Raw genomic sequence first — 24,486 nt, forward strand, 5'->3', positions numbered from 1 at the left:
TATGTCTGTAGAGTCCAATTTCCTCCGTAACAAAAAAAATCCCACAAAGACTGAAATTCAGTGCTGACACTTACAAGCTGGGGTTTTTAATAGACACCTGATGTTTACTAACACACCTCAGTTTACCTCAACAGTGTGACATTTAATCTGTTAGCTAATTATTTAACTTGTTTTACTTCTTCTGTAACATACACTCAGTTATAGCCACCGCCTCAGCTATCGTCATTAGCAGTGCAGAGGAAGCCAAATATTAAATGGATACAAATCAAATTTCTCAAGCATTCACAACTCATTCATTAGGCTGTTAGCCAAAACCGTGTCTGATTGCCAATACTCCAAGCAGAGGAAGAGTCTGATATGACTAAAGGGATGATGTCTGCGAAAAGGTTCGGCTGCCCACACATTTTGGGAAGTAGTATTGAGTAATTCCATGTAGTATGGTTACCTGCACACAGAGTCACTCATGAAGAGATTCATAGAATCATAGAATTATTAAGGTTGAAAAAGAAAGATCAAGTCTAATCATTAACCTACCACAATCAAGTTCACCACTAAACCTTGTCCCTCAGCACCACATCTACATGGGTTTTAAATCCCTCTAGGGATGGTGACTCCACCATTGCCCTGGGAAGCCTGCTCCAGGGCTTGAGAACGGTGTAGGGGTAGAAATTTTTCTTAATATCCAACCTAAGCCTCCCCTGGTGCAACTGGAGGCTGCTTCCTCTTGTCCTATTGCCTGCTACTTGGTAGAAGAGACTGACCTCCACCTCATTACAGCCTCCTTTCAGGTAGATGGAGAGAGCAAGAAAGAAGATCTCCCCTGAGCCTCTTTTTCTTCAGGCTAAACAACCCCAGTTCCTTCAGCTGCTCCTCATAAGCCTTGTGCTCCAGACCCTTCAGATGCTTCATTGCCCCTTCTGAACATGCTCAAACACCTCAATGTCCCTCTCGTAGTGGGCAGCCCAAAACTGAACCCAGTATTTGAGGTGTGTCCTCACCAAAGAACAGCCTTAAGACAATGCAATAAAGGGACAGAATTCTTACAATCCACTTTATAAGGAGGTAAGCGGAGAGAGCTCAGACTTCCCAGTACCCATCAACCCTATGGCCCCCTTTTGAGTGGCATGAAGACTATCCTCTTGCACAAACACCAGCTGGCTTCTATACTGTGGTGGGAGGAAAGCCAACGCATCTGACAAGAGCTGATGAGTCCGGGGTGAAATTCCTGCTACATGAAAAGTAAATCCAGGCAATGCCTAAAGCTTATCTAGCAGAAAAGAATGCAAAATGACCAGTAGGCAAAGGCAGGCAAGAAGATGTTATGTTTCCTTTGTGCCTGAGCATAACCCAACTGAGATGTACACTAATGACAGATACTTGGAAGCTCAGAATCCTGTTTTCAGCTCGATGCCAACTTAATATATTTGTTTAGGGTGAATGGATATTCAGGTTTCCTGGCAAACAGAAAGATTGAAAGCTACACACCAAACGTATTGTAAATGTAGAAGGTCTGCAGGACCTGACTTATTCCTTTCTCAACCCTACTAAAGGAAGTTTAATGGTTAAGAGTGACAGACTCTTGTCATATTCAGCACTCCCATGAAAGAAATGCTCAGAACTACTGGCTCTAAATCCCAGTTATGGGGACTTTGTGCTCCTCTCGTGCATCCAGAAAGACATTTCTGCAGCAATTTTTCTATTAACCTTTAAATGAACCTATTCATATTAGACTGAAGATAGTCAAGGTCAGGCAGTCTTCCATCATGATGTTTTGGACTTTTCCAGTTCTTCACAATTAAACTTACACTTATAAATTATCTTGTAAGTTATCTTATGTTAAGCTTACACTTGTAAGCTATCATCAATATTAATGATGGTTTCTTTAAAATTCATACTCTACTGCAATTCTTTTTTCTTCAGTAACAACAAAACCCAATTTCACACGAATCAAAGAGAAAATAACAGGGTAATTATATAAAAGGCTGCTTTTAGCCATGGTTTGGTGATCTCTCTGCAGCACAGCCACCTTAATTGAGTGTAAGTAATTTGGCTCCTTTATGCACACACTGCAGCTTTCATCCCATCACAATCACACCTCCACACCAATCACACTGCCGGTGTCTGTAGCAGAGCACTAGAGGAAGAGCTGAGCAGATTACACATGGCTGCAAAGGAAGGAGTGCCAGGAATTGTGAACATCTGAGCAGGCAGATGTACACTAAACAGACTAAGGTGTTTTCTAGTGCAGGAATTGAACAATCAGATGACGTGCTGCTTCCTGATGCCTCAGAATATGAAATTGCTACTAGCCCTGGGTTTCAACCATATAGTGCAGAGGAACAAACACACTCAAGCTGCACAATGCTAGTAACCTGAAAATCCACACAGCTGAGAGATGCATTGCAGCATATTACAGAATCACACAATGTTAGGGGCTGGAAGGGAGCTCAAAAGAACATCTATTCCAACCCCCCTGCCAGAGCAAGATCACCTATACCAGATCACACAGGAACGCATCCTGGCGGCTCTGGACTATCTCCAGAGAGAGAGAGAGACTCCACAACCCCTGGGCAGCCTGTTCCACTGTTCCGTTACCCTCACAATGAAAAAATATTCCTCATGTTTACATGGAATTTCCTATGCCCCAACTTCCACCCATTGCCCCTTGTTCTGTCATTGGGCATCACCAAGCAGAGCCTGACCCCATCCTCTTGGCACTCACCCTTCACATGTTTATAAACATGAATGAGGTCACCCCTCAAGTCTCCTCCTCGCCAAACTAAAGAAACCCAGCTCCCTCAGTCTCTCCTCATAAGGAAGCCTTGAAGAAAGTAAACATGCACCAAATCTACCAACCAAGTAACTAAGAATGTGGATCCATTATGAATACAAGGTCAGAATTTTCCATGAACTATTGACTGCTTTACTTTTTAAAAAATATGGTTCAACACACAGCAAACCATAAAAAACTGTTTGGTAAACTGAAAAGGGAAGAGGAAGGGCTAGACAAAGGCAAGTTGTGTGTGGCTTCATGTAGACAAAGTCATTTTCTTTAGCCTTCAGAACCGCTGACTGTGCTGCTTCTATACCAATACAACTGCAGTCTACAGGAATCATGACAACTACGGTTTCTGCAGCTTTTATGACTCCAGAGGTGGAGCTGTGGGTTGAATTCACTGTGCTCATTTAGGAAATCCTGTAAAACCTCTTCTTGACAATGACTTTACCAAATTTTTAATACTAGTTTAAGTCCTGTATTCTACACTACTCCTGAACTATTTAGAAATCCTTATCACTTAACCCATGTTCACTAACAAACACATTTTTCTAGGGGCAAAAAACCCAATCCCTGACAACTTAATTTCGCTTCCTTTTAGCTTTTTGTTCCTTGTGTATAGATCTTGGCTTTGTATTCACAGTTTATGCTGAAGATATTCCATGACACGTTTGTTAATCTACAGCTACATGCCTGCACAAAGATCAACTCCATCAATAATTCCAGCAGCAACAACAGAACTGGCAGAAAGCATCAATCCCAGAATGCTAAACACTCCTCTGCCTTTTGGAACTAAAACCTTCCAGGAGCATGGTAACTAGCCAGGGCTCTGTAACCACATTAGTGAGCTGCCACTGAACAAAGAGAATGTAAAAACAGAACAAAACAAAACAAGAAGTTGATCTGCTTTTCTTTCTCTCTTTACCTCTCCATGCACTCCTCTCCCTCTGTAATCACAAAGCCCTTCTCATTGCTGGCTGGTAACTCTCCTTTTTCTCAAGTGGTGAAGTGGTGTTGTTGAGCAGAGCTATCATCTCAACCAGATGTGTAAAAGGTATCTTTTTCATAAGGGACACTACTAGAGCATCTCTTCCATGCTTTGCCTGCTTGGCTTTGTTCTGTTTTGCTATCAAGATTCTCTGTTTAATTCTTTTGCTTCAAGTATGAATTCTGCACTCAAAACATGACAAGAAAAAGTTTCTAAACATGATTTTGTTCACTTGTAATTTCTCTGCTTCACTCTGCTCTGTGCTCAGGAAATAGAGCAAAAGAACACAAGTGTAATGGTGTAGATAGCAATCAGGCAGAGTAACTCATGCAGCAAATAAAGGAAAGGTATAAGCCATCTGATTTTCTCTTCCAAAGTATTTACTGGTGCACTAGACAGTGTCTTGACAAAATGATCTCAATGGTTTTGTTTAAGTAACTTCCAGAACTGCCTGTCTCCAAGCCTACGTGTTATTACAACACCTACTCTCTTTCCCTCGTAACAGACCTACGTGTTTGCACTTAGAAATGAAAAAAGAGAATAAGAGGGAACCAAAGCAAGGCAGTGAGCTCCCTCCTCCCTCAGTGCTACCCTGTGAAACATGGTGCAAGCAACTGCTCCTTGTCCCTACAGTCCAAGGCCCTGCACCTGGACTGGGGCAATCTCCAGTATACAGGCCAGGAGATGATGTGATAGAGAGCAGCCCTGCACAGAAGCACTGGTGAATGAAAAGCTGGATATGAGCTGGTAATGTGTGCTCACAGCCCAGAAACCAACTGCATCCAGGGCTGCATCCAAAGCAGTGTGGTCAGCAGGTCAAGGGAGGGGATTCTGCCCCTCTGCTCTGTTCTGGGGCAAGATCCCACCTGCACTGCTGGGTCTAGCTCTGGCATCCTCAGCATGGGAGAGACATGGACCAGCTGGAGCAGGTCCAGGAGGCCACAAAAATGATCAGAGTGCTGGAACATTTCTGCTATGAGTGCAGGCTGAGAGAGTTGGGGTGGTTCAGCCTGGAGAAGACTCCAGGGAGTCTTCATTGTGGTCTTTCAGTACTTAAAGGGCCTATATGAAAGAAGAGGACAGGCTTTTTAGTGGGGCCTCTTGTGAGAGGGCAATTGGGGTACAGTTTCAAACTAAAAGATTTAGACTAGATAGAAAGAAGACTTGAGCATGGTGAAACACTGACACAGGTTGCCCAGAAAGAGGTGGTAGAAGCCTCATCCCTGCAAACATTCCTAGTGAGGTTGGACAGGGCACTAAGCAGTCTGATCTAGTTGAAGATGCCCCTGATCACTGCAGGGAAGTAAGACTAGATGAGCTTTAAAGGTCACTTCCAACACAAACCATTTCCATCACATACTCACTTTCTCTCGCAGAACTAAAATCATCACTGTAGGCTTACATACAGAGAGATTTTCAAAGCCAAACACCTAAACTTTAGCTCCTAAATGTGGCTCCCAGGGCACAGCAAGTAAGATCAAGCCTCTTCTGAAAGGATTCAAATACTAATTTAGGTCTCAAACATATAACTAAAAGATTACCCTGGCACCCAACCATGGTAGTGATCCAAACATGGAGGGTTTTCAAGAGACAGAACATTATTAAGGATCTTATTCTGATTAAAGCTCAGCTTTCTAGTGCCTTTACAGATTCAAAATACTCTTTAATTCCTGACATCCAATACCTGTTTATTTTTGATTTCCCCAAAATTACCAAAAGCACTCACAAGTCACCCCACTGGGTTTGTACCCATGAATAAGTAAAGAGCATCATTACGAGATAAAGAAGTTAAGTCTTGCTGGCAAACATAAGGCCACCAGAACTTACATTCAACACAGCAGGGAGTAACTAAACTTTCATTTTGTATTGTATTACCTCTTTAGCTTCATGCTGCCTTATATGTGTCTTAACAGCTGTAAATACTTTTCCTAAAAAGCACATTTTTTTCCAAAGCACAAACCCCTCTCCAAAGACCTTTGACTACACGAGCCGCACACACGACTACGGAAATGCTTACTGTCAACGAGTCCACAGACAGATCTGAATATTCACCCAAGTGCCATGCTAAAGTTTAAGCACAAATTGAGAGGATTTGAAAGTCAATCATCAACAATTCTAAAGTCTTATTTTTCAGATTCCTAACTTCAGCCTTCTTGAGCTGGCCACAGGGTGGTCACTCCCCGTTTCAGAGGTCAGGAAGCAAGTCAAACAACTTGGGGCACTCCAGGTTAGCAGCCATGTTTGAAAAACCTCTTTCAGTAGGCTTAATCTATGGTTAGGAAAACATTCTGGAGAACATCAGTTCAAACAGAGCAGACCCTTAAAAAGCACTTGAGCTGTACATAAAGCACAACTTGACATTCATTAATTAAAAAAAAAAAAGAAAAAAAGGAGGATTTGACATTCAAAGGCTAAAGCAGCTTGATAGAGACTGGGTCAAGTGTTCATCTACACCAATGTCCTTTTGTTCATATCAGTAAATATACAACCAGTGCATTAGGGATGGACAAGGTCCGTGGTGATAGGACAAGGGGCAATGGCTTCAAGCTAGAGAAGAGCAGATTTGGATTGGATGTTAGTAACAGGTTCTTTACTATGAGGGTGGGGGAACAGTGGAACAGGCTTCCTAGGGAGGTGGTTGGGGCCCCATCCCTGGAGATATTCAAGGTGAGGCTCGACAGGGCTCTGGGCAACCTGATCTAGTTCAGGATGTCACTGCTGACTGCAGAGGGGGGTTGGACTAGATGATCTTTGGAGGTCCCTTCCAACACAAACCATTCTATGATTCTGTGATTCTATGATTCTAAGGTAAGCATGGTTTCAGACTTACCTTACTCATACTTGGGTCTCTCACTACAAGAAGGACATTGAGATGCTGGAGTGTATCCAAAGAAGGACAACAAAGCTGGTGAAGGGTCTAGAGCACAAGTCTCATGAGAAGCAGCTAGGGGAACCAGAATTGTTTAGCCTAGAGGAGGCTGAGGGCAGATCTCATTCTGCAACTTTAGGAGGCTGTAGTGAGATGAGGGGCAGTGCTTCTCCCAGGTGACAAGTGGTAGGACAAGCTAAAATGGCACTGAGTTGCACCAAGGGAGGTTTAGGCTGGACATTAGAAAAAAACTTCTCCCTCAAAAGGATTCTCAAGTCCTGGAGCAGGCTGCTCAGGGCAGTGGTGGAGTCTCCATCCCTGGAGGGACCGAAGAGACGTGTATAACGTGGTGCTGAGGGACATGGTTCAGTAGTATCCCCACGATGCTGGATTAACCGTTAGACCTGAGAAGGTTAAAAACCTTCCAACCATAATGATTTTATGATTCTGTGATTGCAGGCTGCCTGCAAACACACCATTATTTTTCTTGGGTGTTTTTAGCAGACAACACTAAGCTCTAGGTTGCTATATGACCCATCAAAGGTGTGCTACTGGCTGTCAGCCAGACATTTCCCAATCCTCCTTAAGGGTCATTTCACATCAGGTATTCATATTGGAGTGACTATTTTATTAGCATAAATTCTTATTATTAACCAAAATAGCAAAAGTTCTACTAACACAAGCTGCAGGGAAGGTGCACCCGTGTTAATATGTGGTACCAGCACTCACTTGAGTAGTGCCATTAACCTCAATTACAGCACACATTTTCATAAAGTCAAATTAAATTTTAATGCTCTCTACCATCACACCCTGGTAAGGCCATAAAAACACTGTACCTCAAGCTCACATATTATTAGAAGTAATTGCAGAGAAAATGTATATTGATACACACAGCAAGAAGTCACACACAGCAAGAAGTCACACACAGCAGATCTACCACTAAGAAAGTTTCCCAAATGGAAAAATTGGTATTTCATAGCAAGGTACTGAAAGTGGGATGGAACCTGAGCCAGTCTCTAGGCCAACCTCTTTCTCAAATCAGGGACAGCTATAGGGTTAGACCAGGGTTCTTAGGGCTTTTGTCAGTAGGCTCTTGGAAACCTCCAGCAGCTCTTACACATCCCCTGTGAGCGACATCTTAGACCGTCTGACTGACTGTCCTTGTGGGGGACAAGCCAGGACACCACTCTTGCTTCAGCTTCTTCCTATTGCCTCTCATCTACTCACCATGTTCCACTGTGAAGAGCCTGACTCTACATGGTAAATCCCTCTAAAACCACCTCTTCTCAAGGCTGACTGACTCCTAGTCCCTCAGCCTCTCCTCACAGGGCAAGTGGTCCAGCCCTGATGGTTGTGGTGTCCCAATGCTGAACTCACTCCAGGTTTTTGATGTTCCTCCTGCACTGGAGAGGCCCAAAACTGGACACAATATCTAAACATGGTTTAAGGATTGCTGAGTAGAGGAACTGTCTCAGTTTCAGGAGCGAAACAGGCTAACTCTTCTCAAAGTAGTTAAAGAAAAACTCCACACAGGATTGGATAGAAGCACAGAATATTACTGGAAGTTTAAATGAAAGTGCTATTCACAAACTACATGCTGCAGTTCAAAGCATATAAAATACACAAAATCCATAGTCTGGGCTTAACACAGAAGCCCATTAAGCTAAAGCTTTTCCCAACTGTTGTAGTTTGAGCTGGGTGCCCCCCTGGTGCATTCACTTCCTGTGTCCAGAAGTCCAGCCCAGAGGGATGGACACAGGAAATTGTGTATTCCCTACCATAATTCTTTGCACCACTATAAGATCCAGTGCGGAGTCTGGCACTTCCTCTTTCCTTCCCTCTCCGAGACTTGGTAACTGGGGGAGAGATCTCCCGGCCATGGGCCTGACTGGGCCCAAGGCCACAGGGGGATGGGCAGTCTCAGGCCTGGCCAGCTGAGACTAGCCCAGCAGAGGGAGGGGGAAGAAGGAGCCCTGGGGGTTTTGCATGCACCCTCAGGTGGGGATGGGATCTTTCTTTGTCACTGCGCTTTGGGTTTTCTGTAACATTCACTGCTTTCTATTTAAACTTTCATCACTTTTGCAATCCGTTTGCCTGAGTCGTTATTTCTGCCTGTGGTGGGGAGGGGACCTGCCCCAACCCATTACACCAACCTTCACCAAACCAAGCTGAAGACCCAGGCCTCAAATGCCCCTGCCATGCCTCCCTGCTACTACTCCCCCCCGTTACCAAGCCTGTGTGACACAGCTAAAATCAGCTTGCCAGCTCCAGGCCCCAGCCAGGCTGCTCCAGACCCAGCTCCCACACATTAGCAAAGATAAGGGAGCCAGCTGGGAAGGGAGAGAGAGAAGAAGAAAGGGGCAGAAACTGACTCTACAGACAGTTTTGTAAAACTGCAGGCCTCCCTTGCTGGTAGGTGTGCTTCTGGCTCAAGCCCAGCTTGCTGTCCACCCACAACCCCAGAGCCTTTCCACAGAGCTACTCCCCAGTCAGTGCCCAGCTGGTCTCCCCACAGAGGTTCCTCCCACCCAGATGCAAGGCTTTAGATTTGTATGTGTTGAAATCAGATTTATTAATCCTCTGATTGTCCACCTAATCCAGACACACTCTAACCTGGATACATGAATATAGTGGGAGACTGTGTCAAAAGCCTTGTTAAGGTGAAATACGATATCCACTGCTTTCCCCTTGTCCCCAAATCCAGTTGCTTTCTAACAGAAGCTATTTTATCATAGACATTTTATCACTGTTTTAATCTATTGCCATTGTTTTCAGGTTGAAATACATGAAGTTGAAAGTCTGCAAAGTACTTCTGTTCACTGTTTACAAGCTTCTACAGGACTTCATCTTATTATATCATCTGGATCAGAACACATGCCAGAAAGACTCTCTGGCTGCACAGGGAATAGGATCCCCAGCAATCCTGCTTTTCTGCTTTTCTTGTTAATTAACTCCTTTTCCCATTCACAACTTCTACCATCAAATTACATCAGTAAATTCTGTGAACACTTCAGCTCACCTCAAAAAAACCCAAAGCAGTCCAAAAAGCTTCCATTTGTTCCCCACAAGGTGCTTTAACATCACTACAGATGTGGCTGGAATTGCTTTATAGCTAATCTATTTGTATGCCATTTACTGGTTTTCAATTAAATACCTTCCAGGAAATATCCCCATTACTGGCTGCCAAAAGTATGCAACAGTTAAGTACATGAAAATGTTATTTAATCATTTAGTACAATTTAGTGCAAATGTTAAAGTTTAAGTCTACTGCTTCCACTCATTCTATATTAACAGGAGTGAATTGTTGCTTTGAAGGCAAAACTGGGGAAAGGAAAAAGTATTTCTTGCCTTCAACTAATATCTTCTTGAAATAATAGGCCTGTTTATATTTTAAACAAAAGATGATGTGGGAGTGAGCAAGAGGCACCTCAGACCCCACATGGGGCAAACAACTGATGTCATTTACCTGGACCTGAGCAAAGCCTTCGACACTGTCCCGCACCACATCCTGGTCTCCAAACCGGTGACACATGGGTTTGATGGCTGGACCACTAGATAGATAAAGAACTGGCTTGATGGCTGCACCCAAAGAGTGGCTGTCAATGGGTCCATGTCCCAGGGGAGGCCAGTGACAAGCAGAGTCCCTCAGGGATCAGTCCTGGGACCCATCTTGTTCAACATCTTTGTGGGTGACATGGACAGTGGCATTGAGTGCACCCTCAGCAGGTTTGCTGATGACACCAAGCTGTGTGGTGCAGCAGACACGCTGGAGGGAAGGGATGCCATCCAGAGGGACCTGGACAGGCTGGAGAGGTGGGCACAAGCCAACCTCATGAGGTTCAACAAGACCAAGTGCAGGGTCCTGCATCTGGGTCGAGGCAATCCCAGGCACAAATACAGGCTGGGCAGTGACTGGCTAGAAAGCAGCCCTGAGGAAAGAGACTTGGGGGTGCTGGTGGACAAGAAGCTCAACATGAACTCTCAGTGTGCACATGCAGCCCACAAAGCCAATCAGATCCTGGGCTGCATCAAGAGAAGTGTGGCCAGCAGGTCAAGGGAGGTGATTCTCCCCCTCTACTCAGCTCTGGTGAGACCCCACCTGGAGTACTGCCTCCAGTTCTGGAGAGGGATATGGAGGTGCTGGAGCATGTCCAGAGAAGGGGCACAAGGATGAGCAGAGGGCTGGAGCACCTCTCCTATGAGGACAGACTGAAGGAGTTGGGGCTGCTCAGTCTGGAGAAGAGAAGGCTCCGAGGTGACCTTATTATGGCCTTCCAGTATCTGAAGGGGGCCTACAAGAAGGCTGGGGAGGGACTTCTCAGGATGTCAGGTAGTGATAGGACTAGGTGGAATGGAATGAAGCTGGAAGTGGGAAGATTCAGGCTGGATGTGAGGAGGAAGTTCTTCACCATGAGAGTGGTGAAGCCCTGGAATGGGTTGTCCAGGGAGGTGGTTGAGGCCCCGTCCCTGGAGGTCTGGACCAGGCTGGATGAGGCTCTGGCCAGCCTGATCTAGTGTGGGGTGTCCCTGCCCATGGCAGGGGGGTTGGAACTAGATGATCCTTGTGGTCCCTTCCAACCCTGACTGATACTCTGATACTATGATCTTACCATATCTCTCACCAGTGTGTGAGTTCCAAAGACACACTACAGCTGAAAGAGGAGAATAAATTTCTGGATTGACCAAGGGTAAAGAGATACAGAAATTATCTGCTTGTTAATTCAAACCACAGAAAGTTCTTCCCCAGGAACACACAGAACCTAGCAAGTGACACACATGAAATTATAGGTTTAAAGGTGTAGCCACAAAGGTGTGCTCTGGGCTGCTCTTCATGCAGCCAATGAAATACTGTGACATCCTTAAGCGGGGGCAGAGGGGATTAGCTCTCTGACTTGTGCAATACCATTTTAGCATCAGGTAAGGAAGACACCTTCGCCCAGAGGCATGCACCTTGGACTTAGCAGGGAGCTCCCTTGTGATACAGTTTCAGCTCAGACTCCAGAACCTGCCAGCTCTTGTTTGGCCTTGGGATAGGTAAAGAGTAAATGACAAGCTGCAGTCTGGGGCTGTCTCTCTGACAGCTTCTTTTCAAATCATGGCTACTCATGTCAAGACAGCCTTGATGGTGAGACTTCTGATGGGCTATAAGGGCATAACTACCCTGTGCTAGACCAAGAAAAAGCTTTCTAAGAGCTTGGCCCCATTTTGTGCATTTAGCTTCTTGGCTTGAGTGAAGAATGTAACAAGCAGTGGATTTTCAGTCATTAAAACAGCATGTTCAATGAGGAAGACCATGAAGATCAAACAGCAATAACCATCTGACCACTGAGGTAACACTAGAGCCTCAGCTACAAAATGCCAACATCTATACGTGAACAGGTACCAAATGCAACATTTCAGCACATCTGAAAATCTCTGACCAAAGTAAATTCTTTTTTTCCTTCCAAAAAGAGTTATTTTCCTGCCCAGCATAATGTACATAAGAAAGCAGCAGAGCCTGAGCCACTGTAAACTTTCACAGGGCTTGAGCACCTCACTGAAAGACAGAGGAAAGTCAGCACAAGAACAGCAAACAACCTAAAAATATTCACTGTATTAAGTAGCCCTATGGACTTCATATGATGTGTCTGCATTACAACCATTTACCAACTCTGGTTTTTTGGCTGGATAGGCTGCTGGGCATATGACCTAGACCATGCTTCTCCCAAGAAAGATTGGCCCAGATGATATTTGAGGTCCCTTCCAACCTGATATTTTGTGATTCTATGATAATCTACACAGAAGCATTAGTACTAAACTAAGAGAACTAATCGCCATCAAGTGCTGTTAAGATAAAGCATGTTGACTATGAGCATGTGAAGAGATAAGGTTATGATAGCAAACATCACCAGCAAACCCAGCCTGAGATGTTTACAGTATCACAGGATGTTAGGGGTTGGAGGGGACCTCTGGAGATCTTCAAGTCCAACCCCCCCTGCCAGAGCAGGACCATAGAATCTAGCGTAGGTCGCACAGGAATGCATCCACATGGGTCTTGAAAGTCTCCAGAGAAGGAGACTCCACAACCTCTCTGGGAAGCCTGTTCTAGTGCTCCATGACCCTTACAGGAAAGAAGTTCTTCCTCATGTTGAGGTGGAACTTCCCGTGCTGTAGTTTACATCCATTGCCCCTTGTCCTATCACAGGGTGCAAGTGAGAAGAGGCTGTCCCTTCCTCCTTGACACCCAGCCCTCAGATATTTATAAACATTTATTAAATCCCCTCAGTCTTCTGTTCTCTAGACTGAAAAGCCCCAGGTCTCTCAGCCTGTCCTCATAAGGCAGTGCTCCACTCCCTTGATCATCCTTACAGCCCTCTGTGGACTCTCTCAAGTAGATCCCTGTCCCTCTGGAACTGGGGAGTCCAGAACTGCATGCAATATTCCAGGTGGGGCTTCACTAGGGCAGAGTAGAGGGGGAGAAGAACCTTCCTCATAGGCACTCCAACACCATGACAAGAGTCAGGGTATCTCCTCAAAGGCAAATTAAAGAGCAGGTAGTCAAAGCTTAATTAGAAACCAGTTCCATCCGGTTTTTGGTGTAAGATAAAGCTGTTTAAACATAACCAGTTAGCGAGAGGATGTTGCCAGAAATTAATGGAAATACCTCAAGGACACCTGGAAAGCCTCCTCAAATGTCAGGAATGCTGTGAATAGTTTCATAACTAAATTATCTGTTTGCAATTTAAGGATTATCAGTTGTCACTGGAAAGGTAGGATTTGGGTAGCAAATCATGAGAAGAACTCCTGCCCCTAACATACAGAAAAAGAAAGGCCATTACAACAGAATTCTAGGACAGCTCATGAAACAGTCACCACTTTCAGGGTTATCAGCAAAGAACAACAACTGCTATCTGGTCAAATGAGATACTGAATAAAACGTCCCAAACATCAGTCTGAGAGGGAAAAAAAACCACACAAAAATGAAAGGAACAAGATGTTAACTAAACTATCTTTGCACAGAACAAGCTCCTTAGTTGTACTTGGTTGTACTCTCTGCATTTCTTTAACATAATCTTCCATTTGAAAAGCATGGATCAAGTGAAATGATTTCCACACTGCCTGTAGCAATTGGAGAAACAAAGAACAGCAAAGAGCTCAGACTTAACAACTGTGCTATTTAGAACAAGGGAAGGAATAGAATCACAGAGTTGGAAGGGACATTTAAAGATCATCTAGTACAACATCCCTGCAGTAAGCAGGGACATCTTCAAGTAGAACAGGTAGCTCAGAGGCCCATCCAACTTGAGCTGGAATGTTTAAATGGATTGGGTATCTACCACCTCTCTGGGCAACCTGTGTCAGTGTTCCACCACCTTCAGTGCAAAAAAATAAATCAATCATATTTAGTGTAGATCTTCCCTCTTTTAGCTTAAAACCATCAAACCTTGTCCTATCCCAACAGGTCCCACTAAAAAGGTTGTCCCCATCTTTCTTATTGGTCCCCTTGAAGTACTGAAAGGCTGCAATAAGGTTTGTCCACAGCCTTCTCTTCTCCAGGCTGAACAACCCCAACTCTCTCAGCCTTTCTTCACAGCATAGGTGATCCAGCCCACGGATCATAGGCCTCCTTTGGACCTACTCCAGCAAGTTCCTGACCCCTGTTGTGCTGAGGACTCCAAAGCTGGATGCAGTACTCCAAGTAAGTTCTCATCAGAACAGGAGCTCTGGCAAAGTGAACAGGCAAAGACTTATGCAGCAGGCATTTCTTTTAGGACTAAGTAGCGCTGTGAACATGACAAAAGCTGGAGAAGTTGATTTGTTGGAAATGCAGGTACTGGGAATGTCCAAATCATGAAAGCTCAGTCTGGTGTGCTAGAGGTGGAAAGGATGATCTCCATCAGGGTGGGTTTGATTTGACATCAGTTGGAGGTCCCACTGAGCTCCTCACAGCTCCTTGCTTTTCCCATCCTCGCCTGCCCCTTTCCACAGTTGTCCACAGTCTCTCTTTTCTCCCCCTCACACAGACATGTGCATCTTTTTAGGAGATTCCTATGAAAGACTCCATCCAGGTCAGCCTACAGCATCTAACTAGCAGAAAGTAGCACACTGCATCTAACTCACTATCCATTTATATGTTATACTTTCCCTTTAGAAGCAGGACAAAGGAAATTAACAACTCCCTGAGCTAAAGTACTATCTGGAAAACATACAAACCCTCCCACTCTTTACTCATATGCAAGGCAGGCTACAAGGAAGCTAACAAGAGAAAAATCTCACATTTCCACAACTGGCTCGCTCCCAGCTCAAGTCAGATAAAATTAGCAACCCATTTCTACACCTGTGTAGGTAAGCTTCTAGAATCTGCACAGCATCCTCCCAGCACGGGGAGGTGGTAGAAGCCACATCCCTGGAAGTTCTTAAGGCCAGGCTGGATGGGGTTCTGGGCAACCTGGTCTAGTGTGAAGTGTCCCCGCCCATGGTAGGGAGGTTGGAACTAGATGGTCTCTGAGGTCCCTTCCAACCCTGACGATTCTATGATCCTAAACCCAAGCTTGTTCTGGCCTCAGATTTTAAAACGGTGCAAATCCTTCTTTTCACGATAAGGAGGTGAAGCTCAAATTGTTACTGCATCTGCAAACACAGCCATTGATTTAACAAAGTGAGGTACCCTAATTTAAAACAGCTACCTTCCATTTGCAATCAGGAAGATGCTTCTTCAACCATTGTTTTACAAAGTTAGTTCATATTATGTCCCTTTGAAAATCATACTTGCAGGCTGGGATCTCTTCTGCTGAACTGTCACTCAAAAAATCTGCTATACTTGTCAGGAAGAGTCAAAATACTATTACTTTAACATCCCATTAATGCTTTAACCAAGTTCTCATAATAGCTCCAAAGGATGAAATGTTCAATGTAGAACTGTAAATCTGTTTGTCTGCCTGTCAAAACAATACCAGCTCTTGCTGTGTCTAGCACCAGCAGTGGATTTACTGAGCAGATTTCAGCTGCTAGTAGTCTAAACTAAATGTACCAACCAAAGAGAATTAAAATAGCAATAACAGATACAGTCTTTGACTCACAACCCAGGAGGTTTACAGGAGCCTGAAAACATCCCTTGGTAAGCCCACATTCTGACGTTGTTTCTCGGAGCAAAGAACACATAAACATCTCATTTGTATCAGTTTTGTCCCTATTGGTAAAATGAGGCATCAAAACGGACTCAATTATTTTAGACAAAAGTAATGAAAAATGAGGTTAAGTGATATCAGAGGCTGTTCCTGCTCCCACAGAAGTCAGGAGCATTTTCTCACCGTCTTTCATGGGCACAAAACCCAGCACTGAATGTGCCTGAAGTCAGAAAGGGCCTTTCAAGTCATGGTTGTTAAGAGCAGCACACAACTTCCCTCAGTGCAACAACATCAGAGATTTTAAGAATAGATGGGACTGCATGAAAATGTGAGATCTTGTATGATATGAGCTACAGACTAAAATAGTTGCTGCATTTGCAGCTGTCTGAGCTGCTGCAAATATTTCATGGAGATAACTCAGTCTCAATCTAAAGCCTTACAGTTTGATGCGCACAGAACAATTGAAGTAAATTACCTCTCAGCCACACGTATTGACATATTGTAACATAGATACAAACACTCGATGGAATCAGACATCAGGCAAATGCACAACTGACTGCACGAATTATCACTGCTGGCTTGTAGTTTGGAATGTTTGGGAAGCAAAAGGCAGGTAGCTCTGGTGTATGTCAACAGCAAAATAAAAAGGCAAGCTAATCCTCTTACCAGCCTTAAGTGGCAAACAGGACACTACTGCTGCTTGCAACTTTTGAAGATTATACACTTCCATTTAGAGCAACTGTATTTGCAGCCCATATGGTTGCTGAAGATAAGGATGGAAAGATGAAAAGAATCAAACAAAACTTTGGATCTTGGTGACATGCCTTGCCCAAAAAGTAAGGCACAGATCTTTACAAATACAACATGGAAAGAAAATGGTTTGGACTAATGAGAGTATGTGGGTCCCACAGCAGCACAGATCCAGAAAGCTCATGTGCTTGCAGACCTACGGGAAAAACTCAGGGAAACATCTGCGGAGCATGAGGTCACTCTGGGCCAGTAAATCGAAATGCATGAACTGTTTATCACCACATTTCCAGATCTGTCTTTGATCTCCTTCCATTCCCTACTTCCCTTGAATGAAGGAACACAGCTGATGACCTGGGGAGCAGGGTACTTCACCAGCATCTAGGGCTCCCACCTGTTTTTTGGCAGGGAGAGGTGCCATGGCAGGAAGCAGGATGGGGAATACCAGAGGGGAGGGGAGAAGGAAGGTACTTGGCTGTCCCTTTGAGGCCAGATGGTGGGCTAATGAGAGTCAGCTGTAAGCCGGGCCATGGCAACATAAAAAGAGCATCAATCTTTGAGGTAAGACACATGCAACATTTTGGGTTATCTTGGGAGAAGGCTGATGTATTTATAGCAAAGTATTTGAAACTCCCTCAATAATGGTCAACAGCATGCACCCATTTAACAAGAGGGATGATAAGGAAGGGAAGGTTTTGAAGAACTCTGAAGAAACAGAATCACAGAATGTTAGGGGTTGGAAGGGACTTCGAAAGATCATTGAGTCCAACCCCTCCACCAGGGCAGGACCACCTAGAGTAGGTCACACAGGAACACATCCAGGTGGGTTTTGAATGTCTCCAGAAAAGGAGACTACAACCTCTCTGGGCAGCCTGTTCCAGTGTTTTGTCACCCACATGGAACCTTTTATGCTCCAGCCTGCATTCATTGCCCCTTGTCCCATCACTGGGTGTCTCTCATAAGAGCCTGACTCCACCCTCCTGACACTCAGCCTTCACATATAAACATTAATGAGGTCATCTCAGTCTCCTGCTCTCCAAGCTAAAGAGACCCAGCTCTCTCAGCCTCTCCTCATAAGGAAGATGTTCCACTCCCTTAATCATCTTTGCAGCTCTGCACTGGACTCTTTCAAGCAGTTCCCTGTCCTTCTTGAACTGAGAGGCTCAGAACGGGATACAATATTTCAGATGTGGCCTCACCAGGGCAGAGTAAAGGAGGAAGAGAACCTCTCTCGACCTGCTAAGCATTCCCTTCTAAGATGCCCCAGGACAAGACAAAACAAGCCTACCATGAATCCGCAGCAAAACCTACATCTCTGAAGTAAAACCCCATGCTTCCATTTATAATGGCAAACTTGCTCACCTACCTCTCAGCACCATTCCATTTACTAGAAAAATAATCTCCCAGTTAAAAAAACAGCAGATGGGCAAACAAGGTGAAGGGCGTTTTAATTTCGGCTGCCTCTCCTCCACGCCAACATGCCGCTTTGAAGGGACTGCAAGTGTGGGAGGGGAACATATGTGCCTGTGGATTGTGCATCTCAGAGAAGTAGCTGCTGCTGGAACATAGTCTCTCCTTTCTTTACTCTTTCTTTCCACAACAGCTCAAACATGGTGGTTCTGCACAGCTGTACAGGGACAGCAAGTGAACGGAGAGTCTTACAGTACTGCTTGCAAACAGTGACTATAGAAACCCTTCAACAAATGCTGGGTCAACCTTAAGGCTTCAGAGACCTATCAGCACGCACAGAAATGCAGATGGAAGCTTTAAGTAGCCCCATGACAGAGGCTGGACATAAAGGTATTTTTCAGCAGCATCTCAGAAATTGCTTGGACCTTGCTGGAGTCCAAACCAGGGCTTTGAATGGTTCTAAGTGGTTTTTCAGTAAATACTGACAGCCCAATGCCACTTAGAATCATAGAATCATACAATTGTCAGGCTTGGAAAGGACCTCAAGAATCATCTAGTTCCAACCCCCCTGCCATGGGCAGGGACACCTCACATTAGATCAGGTTGCTCAGAGCCCCATCCAGCCTGGCCTTAAAAACTTCCAGGGATGGAGCTTCTACCACCTCCCTGGGCAACCTGTGCCAGTGTCTCACCACCTTGATGGTGAAAAACTTCTTCCTAATCTACCTACTTAGAAAAAAGTAGTAATCTACCTACTTAGAAAAAAGTTCTATACAGAAAGAGTGATTGCACATTGGAATGGGCTGCCTGGGGAGGTGGTGGAGTCGCCATCGCTGGAGGTTTTTAGGAGAAGACTTGACGGGGTGCTTGGTGCTGTGGGTTAGTTGCTTGGGCGGAGTTGGATTGGTTGATGGGTTGGACGCGATGATCTTGAAGGTCTCTTCCAACCTGGTTTATTCTATGTATTCTATGTATTCTACTTCTAGTTTTGCTCCATTCCCCCTAGTCCTTTCACTACCTGACATCCTAAAAAGTCCCTCACCAAATTTCTTGTAGGCCCCTTTCAGAAGGCCACAATGAGGTCTCCTCTGAGCCATCTCCTCTCCACACTGAACAGCCCCAACTCTCTCAGTCTGTCCTCACAGGAGGGTGCTCCAGCCCTCTGATCATCCTTGTAGCCCTTCTCTGGACATGCTCCAGCACATCCATATCTTTCTTTGTAACAGGGGCTCTAGAACTGAATGCAGTACTCAAGGTGGAGTCTCACCAGAGTGGAGTGGAGGGGGAGAATTGCCTCTCTCAATCTGCTGGCCACAACTTAACCACTGATCAAGTCAGACAAAATTCTTGGACCTGCCAACAATGTTTCTTCACCTCAGGATGCAAATGAAGAGGACACTCCTAATATCAAAGCATGAGACTCTGCAAAGAGAACTAATCTGTGTGAAAATATGAAAATATCTCAGGGATAGGAATAGAATAGAATAGACCAGACCAGACCAGGTTGGAAGAGACCTTCAAGATCATTGAGTCCAACCTATCATCCGACACCACCTAATCAACTGAACCATGCAACCAAGCACCCTATCAAGTCTCCTTCTAAACACCTCCAATGATGGTGACTCCACCACCTCCCTGGGCAGCACATTCCAATGGGCAATCACTCTCTCTGTGAATAATTTCTTCCTAACATCCAGATAAACTTGGTACTGCTGCAAGGGAACTCTGTCATCATGACAGATCTGTCACAACTGCTTGGAGTTCTGGAAGAAGTGAGAGCAACTTAGAAATTCATCTTCAAAGGCCAAGAAGGGAACAGCTATGGTCAGGATCTGAGATGGAAGATGCAGTAAAACACAGAGTCTTCAAATTCCACATGCAGTATCTCCATTCATAGGCAAGAAACTGAGAAAACTCGCCAAGGAACATGAAGATGACCAAGTTAGAAAGTACAGTAATTTGGTTGGTAGGCAAGTGACAGTCTCAAATAGGTGCTAAATAGACCTTCACACAGTTTGGTCCCTTCAGCTCAAGTGGGTGCTCCAAAACAAGTACTCGCTCTATGAGAACTGGTAAACTGGAGAGGATCATGAACACTGATTGGAAAGAGAATATATTTGTGGACTATCACTCAAAAAAAGGGGAAAAAAAAAAAGAAGAAGTAGGTTTTCCAGTTGCAACTTTATACTAAATAACCAAAGTTCACAAACTTGTTATGCCTGCTCATTTATTGTCTCCTCTCTGTTTAATCAAGTCCTATTCCAATCTGCTCCTAATTGGATTACTGCAGCTAATGGCAAAACGAGGTGTGAAATACATATTGTTTTGTAGGCAATTAAACTTAACTTAAATCCCACACATGCATAAGCTTACAACTGAGCAGTGCACAATGCCAGTCAGCAGAAACCCAGGCACGATTAAACCGAGGAAAACGTTCCCCCTGCTAATACACTGTGCCACTGACAGCTCCACTACTGACAGAGCAGTGTTAACTCATGATGAATTCCACAAAATTATGTTCCCTATTCATTTGAGGGAGGGAATAAACAAATCTGAACTGATCTAGATGGGCTGAAAGGCTAAATAAATGAGCAAAGAGGAAAAATACATAACCATGCTTCATGTGTATCTGATTGTGAGTCAAATTAATTTCTGTGAATATATGCACATTTTTGTTTGCTTGGTTAGCTCAAACCATGTATTTCCTTTTTTTTTTTTCTAGTGACCTTCAGACTCTCAAAGCTTCAAATAAATAATTTTGCTTACTTTATATTGCCAGAAAGATTTATCTACACAGACATTTAAGAAACTGAGAAATATGGCAGAGGGCATTTTTCATTAAAGATTGAAAGAGTAACCTGGCCTGCACTAGGAATGGTGTGGCCAGCAGGAGCAGGGAGGTCATTGTGCCCCTGTACTCTGCATTGGTTAGGCCACACCTTGAGTACTGTGTCCAGTTCTGGGCCCCTCAGTTTAACAAGGACATTGAGACACTTGAACGTGTCCAGAGAAGGGCAACAAGGCTGGGGGAGAGGCCTTGAGCACAGCCCTGTGAGGAGAGGCTGAGGGAGCTGGGGTTGTTTAGCCTGGAGAAGAGGAGGCTCAGGGGAGACCTCATTGCCCTCTACAACTACCTGAAAGGTGGTTGTAGCCGGGAAGGGGTTGGTCTCTTCTCCCAGGCAACCAGCACCAGAACAAGAGGACACAGTCTCAAGCTGCGCCAGGGGAAGTTTAGGCTCGAGGTGAGGAGAAAGTTCTTCACTGAGAGAGTCATTAGTCATTGGAATGTGCTGCCCGGGGAGGTGGTGGAGTCACCATCCCTGGAGGTGTTCAAGAGGAGGTTGGATGTGGCACATGGTGCCATGGTCTAGTCATGAGGTCTGTGGAGACAGGTTGGACTCGATGATCCTCGAGGTCTCTTCCAACCTTGGCGATACTGTGATACCTTATCATCTCAGTTACCTGTATACCAATTTTCTACACTAAAATGTAATTTTCAATTATTTTTATTCATTTTTTTAAATTTCTATATCAATTTTCTAGGTAAAAATGTATTTTCCAATTGGCACACACGGACTTAGGTGAGCAGCCCAAAGTTAAGCAATGATCTCTTTGAGTCTGAGCTGCTGAAAGCTGAGTGCCACCACCACACACATCTTGAGAAACCCATCCTTTTAAGGGTATGTCATTAAACTTACACTAGAGGATTTCTGTTCCTTTGTGCAATGAAATTACTGGGTGACATGAGAAAAAAACACCTGAGAGCAGAAGTTGGATCATCTTCATTCCCATCACAAAAAAATAGCCCAGAGCAATATTAGTTCAATATTCTTATGTTACCGGTGCCCCCATGCATCAGTACAGGGTAGTGGCTGACCTGCTGGGAAGAACCTCTGCAGACAAGGACTAATCCTGGTGGACCACAAGTTCACCATGAGCCACCAATGTGGCCTTGTGGACAAGAAGGCCAATGGTGTCCTGGGGTGTACTAAGAGGAATGTGAGCAGCAGACTGGGAGAAGTTCTCCTCCCACTCTGCTCTGCCCTAGCAGGGCCACAACTAGAGTCTTGTGTCCAGTTCTGGGCTCTCCAGACAGGGAGAGAGTCCAGTGGAGGGATACAAAGTTGCTGAGGGGACTGGAGCATCTCTCTGATGAGGAAAGGCTGAGAGACCTGGGGTTGTCAAGCCTGGAGAAGAGAAGGCAGAGGGAATCTTATCAATGCCTCAATGCCTAAAGGTTAGGAGTCAAGAGGAAGGGGCCAGACTCTTTTCAGTGTTGCCCAGTGATGGGACAGGGGACAACAGGCACAAACTAGAACACAGGAATTTCCATCCAAACATGGGGAGAATCTTTCCTGCAAGGATGACAGAGCACTGGAACAGGCTGCCCAGAGAGGTTGTGCAGTGTCTTTATTTGGAGAGAGTCAAAACCCATCTGGGACGTGATCCAGATGGCCGCTTTAGCAGGGTGATCGGACTAGATGATCCCCTGATCCCCTTCCAAAGGACCAACAGAAACAAGAGCAGACAGGTACGCTTTACATGCCAAGTGTTTTATCTTTGGAAGACAACACCACTCATCTATGATCAACTAAACAAAAATAGGTCAAAACTACTTAGTAGAAGGTCTACTTTACTGCAAAGTCTCTGTGAATGCCTGAAGGACTTCTATTACCATCTAGACACTTAGATATCTTCCACCTTCTAGAAATATGTAAGGCAACCTCACAGTCCTGGTGCATATCATAGTTTCTATCAAACCTTCCCCTAACAAACTAAACCAGACATGAGCTTGGAAGAAAGAAAGCCGAGCAAGATAGAGCTGAGAATTATAAAACCATGCAGGCAGTGGATAAGATGACTGCAGATGTGCTACTTAAATCACCCAATGCTTGAAGCAGGGAACACCTGCTGAGAACTGAAGAAAAATGGGATGTTGAGAAAAAAAGCTAAAATAATGTACTTTGTGTGTGATTGGTAGTGAACTTCTGCAGTTTGCTGCCAGAGAATACTGGATGGAGACTGCATTTAATCAAAAGGATACATGGATAACAGCTCTATAAATACCTAAAGGTATGAGGTAGATACCCCTAATCCAGTATCTCTGGACAGTATGAGGCGAATGTACTAAAGAAAGTGGCCAGGTTTATGTGCTCTCCTTAAACAGTATATCCTGCTGCCTCTGTTGGAGGCTGAATGTTGGGCCAGAAGGACTCTGCTGAGATCCACTTGGGTATTTCTTCTGTCCTCTAAACTTCAAAGTTTTTATGTTCATTGTTTCAGAAGATAATAAACTTTGATTCCAGGACAGAACATTGACAATTTACAGCCCTGTTTCCAGATGTGTCACAGCCCAGGAGGAAAGCTCACTACAATGAAAAGTGAATGTCCACCCAGAAGAAGAGGAAGCACTGACAAAGTATTAGTGGAAGAAAGTATCTCAAGCCAAATCCAGTCACCCAAGAGAAGTGAGGCTGCAGCTGCTCTGTGCTCCCAAGTCCAACTACTTAGCAAGGCCAAAAACCTTTTCCCAACAGGGACATGCAGACAGACCACACACGTGATATACACCACATACATACATAGGTATGTACACACACATATGGCTGGACACACAGATCCCAGACAAACACCCTAAGCACTCATGCCAACACTACCCACCACATCCTGCTCCCTGATGCAGCTGAGATGGACAGAAGTCCCTTAGTGGGAATATATCAACATGTCCAAGCAGCCCCCAGCAGTAGCTGGGCTTAGAAACTCAGCATGCTCAGTAGCCACTCAGATCCCAGTCTCACCCGTACCTGGACATATGAGGGCCCAAGGCTGCAGCCCTACTCCAGTTGTTAGTACAGACCTCTGCACATGCAGTCAGAGATATCCAGGACTTTACAGAATAGTCCAGGCCAGAAGGGACCTCCAAAGGTCATCTAGTCTGACCTCTCTGCAGATAGCAGGGACATCCCCAACTAGACCAGGTTGCCCAGGGGCCCTGGTTTCTGCCCAGGTCTCTGGTCCCTACAGCCATCCTTGGGTGCTCTTAACCCTATAGACCAGCAGTGACCCTCAGACTCAGAGACCTCCAAACCCATTTGGAGGAGTTGAGTTTGGATGCAACCCTTAGTCCACTCCATCTACTCACTGGCTCATCTGGCTTGACCTTTCCTGGCAATCACATCCACACTCGCTACACCACAGATCCTCTCCCTATACATAAAGAACCTCTTACTGGGAAACAGCTGAAGGTGGAGTTTAAGAAGACAGGACAGACTGTGCTGGTCAGAAGCAGACCATGGCAAGACAAGCATCCTGGCCAGCCCCTGCTTGCATGCATACTGACCCTTTTATTCAGGTATCGTTCTACCTTCCCACACTTGCTCCTTCCTGTATTACCTAAATCCCTTAGTTTTCCCGTCTTCGGTTCATCTCCTAGACATTCCATAATAAGTTCCATGCAGTCCCCAAAGGTTTTACCCTTGTATCCTCCAATGTGTCCCACAATCCCAGCTAGCAAGGCTGTTAGTCCAAAAAGTGACCTGGAGAGCTGCTGCCCATGACTCACAGTGATGGTTTTCACACCTGGACATGG

General features: G+C 44.9%; 1 protein-coding gene across 6 annotated transcripts in view; it reads right to left on the reverse strand.

Annotated features, from left to right (window-relative positions):
- HIVEP1 (HIVEP zinc finger 1) overlaps positions 1–24,486 on the reverse strand; it is a 151,428-nt gene that overhangs the window by 44,426 nt on the left and 82,516 nt on the right. The gene's annotated exons all lie outside the window — the stretch shown is intronic.

Source organism: Dryobates pubescens, chromosome 9 (genome assembly GCF_014839835.1).
Source record: "Dryobates pubescens isolate bDryPub1 chromosome 9, bDryPub1.pri, whole genome shotgun sequence".
In the NCBI taxonomy this organism is placed as follows: domain Eukaryota; kingdom Metazoa; phylum Chordata; class Aves; order Piciformes; family Picidae; genus Dryobates; species Dryobates pubescens.